At 37.5% G+C, this 7,658-nt stretch overlaps 1 pseudogene across 1 annotated transcript in view; it reads right to left on the bottom strand.

Annotated features, from left to right (window-relative positions):
• Positions 1–5,923: 5,923 nt before the first annotated feature.
• Positions 5,924–7,658, bottom strand: part of LOC105524197 — a 2,988-nt pseudogene continuing 1,253 nt past the window's right edge. Inside the window, exon 2 of the transcript XR_001003713.1 lies at positions 5,924–5,986. The product of XR_001003713.1 is annotated as a putative heterogeneous nuclear ribonucleoprotein A1-like 3 (transcript). The remainder of the gene's footprint in view (positions 5,987–7,658) is intronic.

Below are 7,658 nucleotides of genomic sequence, written 5' to 3'. Positions count from 1 at the left end.
TTTGAGATGAGGCCAGTGACCTAAAGCCACTGCTCCCACATTCCCAGCATCCCAGGGAACAGGTTGCTGAGTATGGTACCTCTCCTGGATGTGGTACAGGGTGTCCATTCAGCATGGCCACATCAAGATGGGCACCAAGAATACAGTGATGTCACCAAGCATAGCTGCTGCAATGTCTGCCTTCGAGTTTTGATCACAGCCTGGCTTAGGCTTTGTACTGTTACTGGCTGGGCCTGAGCACATTCTGTGCTTTCTGGCTCTTTCCATATCATGCTCTGCTTTCCCCACCCATTTACTCCACAGCTGCTGCTGCTTATAGTCTATTCTCCACAGTCACTTTCCATGCCAATGTCAAGAGCAAGAATGCGGACTGACAGCTGATATTGACTGGCTCTTTGTCTTCTTGTTGAATTAAACATATTAGAGGGGAGTTGAACTATCCCAACTTTTCCTTTTACATTCTTCCAATTTCCAAATTTCCCTTAGTGGCTGAGAGCACAGACTCTCTAAACCAGGCTGTCTGGGTTCAAATCCTGTCCCCACATTTTTATGAGCTATTTGGTGTTGCCTCAGTTTCCTCATCTATTAAAAAGGGATAAATAGTTCTTATCTCAGTGAGTTCTTGTGGGAATTAAATGATTTAATATATTTAAGGAACTTAGAATAGTGCTTAGCCTTTGACAAGTGCTAGCTATTAGTTTTTATTACAGAGAAGGTATTCACTTCACGGTAGTGATCCATACCACAATTGAAATGCTAGCCTTTCTAAGAGTGTTCATTAACAATAAAAATAGATGACATTTCTATTAGCTAAATTGTAACATGTTGCAATTGTAAGGCAGTACATTCACTATCTCACTAAATCCTGTGACATAGACAAAACAGAGGCTTTTATTTTACCTAACATATAAACTTTAATAACTTGTCTGAGATCAGAGTTTATAAGTAGTAGAGTTAAAACTTACATTAAAGGCTTTTGACTCCAAATTCTATACTCTACCATACTAAGCCCCCTCAAATTTTTATTGATCCATTCAATTAATATTTGTTGTGTGGACAAAATCAGGTGTGATGAAGGAATAGCTGCCAACGGCAAGACTAAAGGTGGACAAACTGATTTACAACCATCCACCCAATAGTTGTACTCTTCACATGTATAACATTTAATTGGTAAGTTGAATAATGGATTGGATCAGTGCACTAAAACTTTTTAAAGAGTGACCTCCTAAATCAATCAGAGTTTGGTCAGAAAATCAGAAAGTCATTCTAGATATTTTAGCAGGAAGGAATTTAATTCAGGGAATTATGTGCCTATTAGGAAGCATGTAATTATGTGCAATTAGAAGGACTTGGGGAAGTAAAAATCACAAAGAGCCTCTGCAACCTTTCAGGAAATTATTAAATGCCTCTGGCAGTTCGAAAACAGATAGATCATAGAACTCATCTGGAAGCCACGACAAACCTCACATCTACCATACGTCCACCTATTGCTGCCTGATGGGGAGTCATGATGGCTTGTTCTCTTCTGCCATCTAAATCTCACATCAGTACCTTTTGTTGGACGAATGTGAACCAGAACTCTGCTGGCAAAGATGTCTGGGAAATGTAGTTTCTCAGCATCCAGTTATGTGAAACAAGGGAATAGGCTTAGAAGGGCAAGGACGTTACTGAATATCGATAAACACTATGTAGTACTTCTCCCATTGATTTGTAAAATGCCTAGTGATGGAGGCGATTCTCTTCCTCAAGTGCAGGAGGCCGAACCTTGTTTAACGGAGATAGGTGTCACCAATATCTAGTCCCATCACAGTAAAAGTCTGAAAAATTTCCCCTTGCCACTGTCTTAATGGCCATAAAACTGCCAGAAGGTATGACTTTTACAATACTCTCCATATATTGGGCCCATATAAAGGAGAATGTTCAAGTTTCAGAAGATCTTGGGGGCTTGGGTTGTCATTTGTGTTTCACGATAAGTATGTAGGTGATTTGCAAGTAGTAGTCAGGGAAAAGCCCTCACATTGTTCATAACTCATGTGGCTCTTCAGCATTGGTGGTGGGCCGTCTTCCCTGGAACAGCGCAGATATTTCACACTCAGAAACAAGCACCTGATTCCCATGCAGTTCTTGTGATTCTCCCTCTCCATGCCGACTCTTCTCCCTACATAGTGCTTCCCTCAGAACAATCTCCCAGTCTTTGGCTGCATGTGCCCCATCCAACTCTCCTCCCTCTTCTCACCCACAGTCCAGTAAGCCTGCAGGGCTAAGGACCTCCCTTTACCGTCTTTCTAATTCCAACCTAACACACCATTCAGTTTCCTTTCAGTTCTCAAAGGCTTTTCCTCTTGAGAAAACCTGATTCTAACAAATAAAAAAAGTTGGTTTTCAAAACAACTGTTTCTGGTAAAGGCTGCAAGAGCTTACTTTGTAAGACCAAAACTGCACATCAAATATTTCTCTTGAGATATTTCCAGAGTCGGATCCACATATATATATAGTCACTTGACGTATGAGAGGCACAATAAGAAAAGGATCTTTTTTATGTCATGTAGAAATAATTAGATATCCATATAAAAAAATTAACCTTAACCCCGACCTCACATTATACTTAAATATTAATTCAGGATGGACAATAGGCTTGAATGTGAAATAAGTTAACCATTCTAAAAGAAAACATGGAAGAGTATCTGTATAACCATGGGACAGGCAACAATTTTTAAAAATTGGGACACAAAGAGAACCAGCCATAAAATATAATGCCAATAATAAATTGGATTTCACTAAAATTAAGAACTTATGTTCATCAAAAGGCACAAGTAAAAAGGCAAGCTGCAGACTGGAAAAATATTTTTTTTACAGTATATATGCTTATTGAAAGATGGACATTCATGATAAAGAACTCCTATGAATCAATAAGAAAAAGAAATGAATATATTCTTGAACAGGTACTGCATTGTATATATGTATATATATGTATATGTGTATATATGTATATACATATATACGTGTGTGTATACACACACACATATATATATAATGATTTACAAATTAGAAAGAAGGTAAAGAGAGGCCCTTAACCTTAGCCTAAGGTTATATATATATATGTGTGTGTGTGTGTTATACATATATACACCATATATATTTCCATATATACGTATATACAATTTCCATATATATATGGAATATATATATATGGTTAAGTAACCATATGGAAATTGTTCAACATTAGTCATCAGGAGAATATAAATTAAAACCACAATGAAATACTATTACACACTTACCAGGACACTATAATTTTAAAAAGATAGACAAAACCGATTTTTGGAAAGATTGGGAGCAACTGAATGCTCACATATCACTGGTGGGAGCAGAAAATGGTACAATCACTTTGGAAAACTGCTTGGAACATCTACTTGAACTAAACATACATTGTTTTCCTAGACTTATACCAAAGAGAAAGAAAACATTTACCTCAAACAAAAACATTCACAAAAATGCCCACAGAAGCTTTATTAGTAAGAGTCAGAAACTGGAAATAACTTAAATATCCATCAACAGTACAATGGATAAATAGTGACATATTTATACAATGAAATACTACACATCAATAAAAACATGAACTACTGCTCCAAATAGATAAATCTGAAAGACATTATGTTGAATGAAAGAAACCCGTAAAAAAGTACATCCTGTAAGATTGTATTTATATGAAGTTCAGGAACAGACGAATTACTCTACAGTGATAGATGTTAGGATAGAAGTTACTCTCCAGAGTGGCTGGGTGTTGACTGGGAAGGGGCCAAGTGAGCCTTCTGGAGTTTGTGGGAATGTTTATATCTTGATCTGGGTGGTGGTTGTATGGGTATATACATTTGCAAAAATCCACTGAATCATATGCTTGAGATTAGTGCACTCACTGCAGGCATGTCATACCTCAATTTAATAAGAGGGCAAAACAGCTGATTTGAGAAATTTAAAGAGAAACAAATTTTTGTCTCTTTTTCTAACAATTTAAATTTTTCTCCAAAGAATGCATATACCTCTGACTGATTTAGGAAAAAGGCCGCAAAGAAGAGATTCTGGAAAGAAAAGAGCACACATTTGTTTTTTCTTGCTGTATGTAGACAGACATATGTATCAGGATAGGTGGTGGAAGGGCAAAACAAACAAAATCCTAGCCAGGTTGCCCTGGATGGCCCTAGTGTCTAGCATAGTGCTTTACGCACACAATAGCAAATAAACATTTGCTAATTATCCAGCTGAGTGTTTATAAGCAGACTCGGCCCCATTAAAAGCCTAGAAAGCGAGCATGATGGCATCAAGGTGCACATATTTCACATGCTCCCCTAGAATGGCCTTCTCCCCTTGATGCTGGGCTAGCCCACACTAGCCCACACCCCCCAAGCTTCCAGTTTGTTAGCATAGCCCTCCTTATGGAGAGGATGGACTCACCTGATTGTTGCCTCTGGAGCCTGGGAAAGTCCCTTCAATGTCAACTTCCTGGCATGCCTCCCACTGCTCCTCTGGCTTTGCTTGGTGGCCTCTGGGTAAACTAGACAGACTACATCTGAACAATCCCATCGTCAGCAGACATGCTTATCTCAGTCTAGCCATAGACTTAGAAGTACCTGCACTTTACATTTTGAAAAATCCATCCTGTGTCTACAGAAATGAACATCCCCTCCCATGAACTCCTAATAAATATCTGGAAGATCTCAAGAAGTGAACCTTGGCTGACCCACTTGTGCACATCTTTAAAATCCCTCCCTTCCGCACTTTCTGTGGAGCCAGGCGAAGGGTCTGAAAACCCTTGAACACTTTTGTGAACCATAAATTCAGGGAACTGTTAGTTTGGGGATTTGAGGAACAGATTTCAGGAAGTAGCAAGGAATAATCATGTTTGGGGTCATTTCATCATTGTCCGTTCCCAAGGGTTTACATATGTTCTTTGTCTGTATCCCTACAGATCTGCATTTCCTGTTGGAAGGAAAGGAACCAAAGTCAGTATTCAATTTGCAAATGACATTAATCAAAATTGTATTTTAAGTGACAGCTCTTGGTAATGTGGGGATAGCTCCATCTCTCACAGAAGATCTATTTTGTCTGCTTGAATATGAGCATACAGCAATGCATGTCCTCTCTGCATAAAGAATCATCTCATAAATACGTATTTCTTTCCCATATGGCACATCTTTTCAGGCCTAGTTATATGTGCATTCAGAGGAACAGCTAGCAGTAGCTGAGCTGTATGACCAAGTTCATTCTATTTTAAGAATCTAAGACTTTGACCTCAACTCAGAGCCATACTTCAAATGGATAGATTCTATGTCTTATGATGAATAAGTGGAATTCTTTACTTGATGAATTTATTTCATCATTTCTCTGGGATGGAATAAATGAAGACAGTGATAATTAGAGAAAGATTTATTATTATTTTTTATCTGTGTAGAATTCACAGAATCTGCAAGTTTGGGGTTATAGTGCAGAATTCACAGACTCTGCAAGTTCTGAGTTATAGCCTAGAAGTAGAATCCTCTGGTGTTTGAACTTTTATTTTGGTCAAAATATGACTACAGGGGAAAAGGATTAGAACATTTTTTTGAAAGACTTCCAAAAGCATCTTAGACATCAAAAGGGTTATATAAAACATTTTAATGATTTAATGTAAATGAACCAGAAATTGATATATTGTATTTCCTTTAGATATACACAGGGCTTAAAATTAAAGGGAAAATGCTATACAGTTTGATTTTATTGAATCAAAAATGTTTCTAAGACTGATTCTATGTAGGATAGAATTAAAGCAGAGTAGCTTGCTTTTCCGAAGAAAAATAGTAATTTGGTATATTTTTAACTTATGAGTTCTATATCATTCCACATCCACATTGTTTAAATATAAATCATCTCTACTCATTATTGAAAATGCTTAGGCTACCATGGTAACAATACGTTTCATTTTCTTCACACTAAATAGCAACTTACAGCAAGTCTGAGAAAGAGTGAAACGTGGGTGTCAGCAGAAATTACAAGGACATGTTAAGGCGGAGGTTGCAAGCTGGTGGCCCATGGGCTGAATCTATTCTATACTCATGTTTTATTTGGCTCATAGGGCATTTAAAATGTTCTTGAATTATTTACTAGCATTTAAAACTCTGGTGATTTGATTAAAAAGATTCCTAGCTTTTTGATCAGTGAACAATCTGGTTATAGTAAACCAGACTGCTGCCCGGATCTGAGGTCAGGATGCCTCTTCAGATGAACATGAGCTCTCTGGTTCTATAGTTTGCCACAGTCCCTCCTCAGCTTCAATTGGTTAACATCACCTGCCTGGTCCCTCTAGGCTTTGAGTGTGTGATCCATATGGAAGAACAGAAGTAGAATGCAATGCCCTCTGAAAACTGCAACCTTAAGAAAAATATAGAGCATTCCTTGCTCTATGTTCTTCAAATGAAAAATCATCTCCAGATTATTCAAAGTTTGAATAATTCTCAAATGCAAATTCTTTGCTTTATACCTCTGCTCCATCCCAGATCTACCAACTTGTTCATAGACCCTTCATCAGAGGGGCAGAAGAGTCTCCGGGAGCCACATCTCTGGTAAGTATTTTAGTTATTGACACAGCTGCTGAAAGGACTGGCCCTTGAAAATAAAAATAAATTAAGGAATTGATGATGACAATTAATTCTTTAAGTTGTATCCTCAGCCGCTGAGTATGAGAAGCTACATATTTCACTGAGCTATTTAATTATTGCCTGGAATCTTTGGTAGACATGAAACAGCAATTAGTTCAGTTGGCCCAAGTTTTTGGTTAAAACTTTGTCCTGAGGAGGGCAAGATAATGAGATCAAGTATGGCATGGCCCAGTCACATATTAATGACCACAGAAAATACCCTAATATCAAGCCAACTACCTTGCACAAGTAAATTGTTTATCACAAGGAAAGAGCATAAAAACTGTACCTGAATTAGGAAAACCCATCATCATCATGAGTAAATAACTAAAAACATAGTTGTAAGCAGAAAGATGTCATAACAGGGTTAATTTATTTATACTTGCTTTATAACCTTGATTTGAATAAAATGGCCAAGGCTATGCAATATGTCCAGTTTTATAACTCATAAGACAGTCACTTATTACATCCTAGAATCGGTTCACAATTTAAGAATCCTACAACCACAGGGTTAGGATTTAACATGGCATTGGTTTTAGTAGAACTCAGTGCTAAAAACAAAATTTGATGTCCAGAGTTTGCCAGGATTCACCTTCCTGGCATGAACTAGAATCTGTGTTTGGTTACAAATTCCTTTTTCAAGAGAATTAAATCATTTATTGATTACACATGATAATGGATGATACACAAGCTTCATTCCCATCTATAATTTTATCTGGTACCATTATTCAATTTAGATATATTGCATGGGATGTGCCAATAATCACTTTTATAACCAGTAATTCCATGATTTTGCTTGGGTAATCCCTTTTAATGGTGAACTTCAGGTCACAACAGTAACTATCAGTTCAACTACACCAAGGTTTCCGAAGACAATGGCTTCTCCACCCAAGCAGGTTGTGTATAAATTCCAAATAGAACCTGGCATCACCCTGAAGGAATTCTAACTTCACACTGTTGGGGAAATTTACCAAGATGGCTTCAGAGTAG

The sequence above is a fragment of the Colobus angolensis genome, unplaced genomic scaffold, assembly GCF_000951035.1.
Source record: "Colobus angolensis palliatus isolate OR3802 unplaced genomic scaffold, Cang.pa_1.0 Scaffold49, whole genome shotgun sequence".
Lineage (NCBI taxonomy): Eukaryota > Metazoa > Chordata > Mammalia > Primates > Cercopithecidae > Colobus > Colobus angolensis.
Note: the sequence above shows the minus strand (reverse complement) of the source record. Positions and strands in the feature narration are given on the sequence as shown.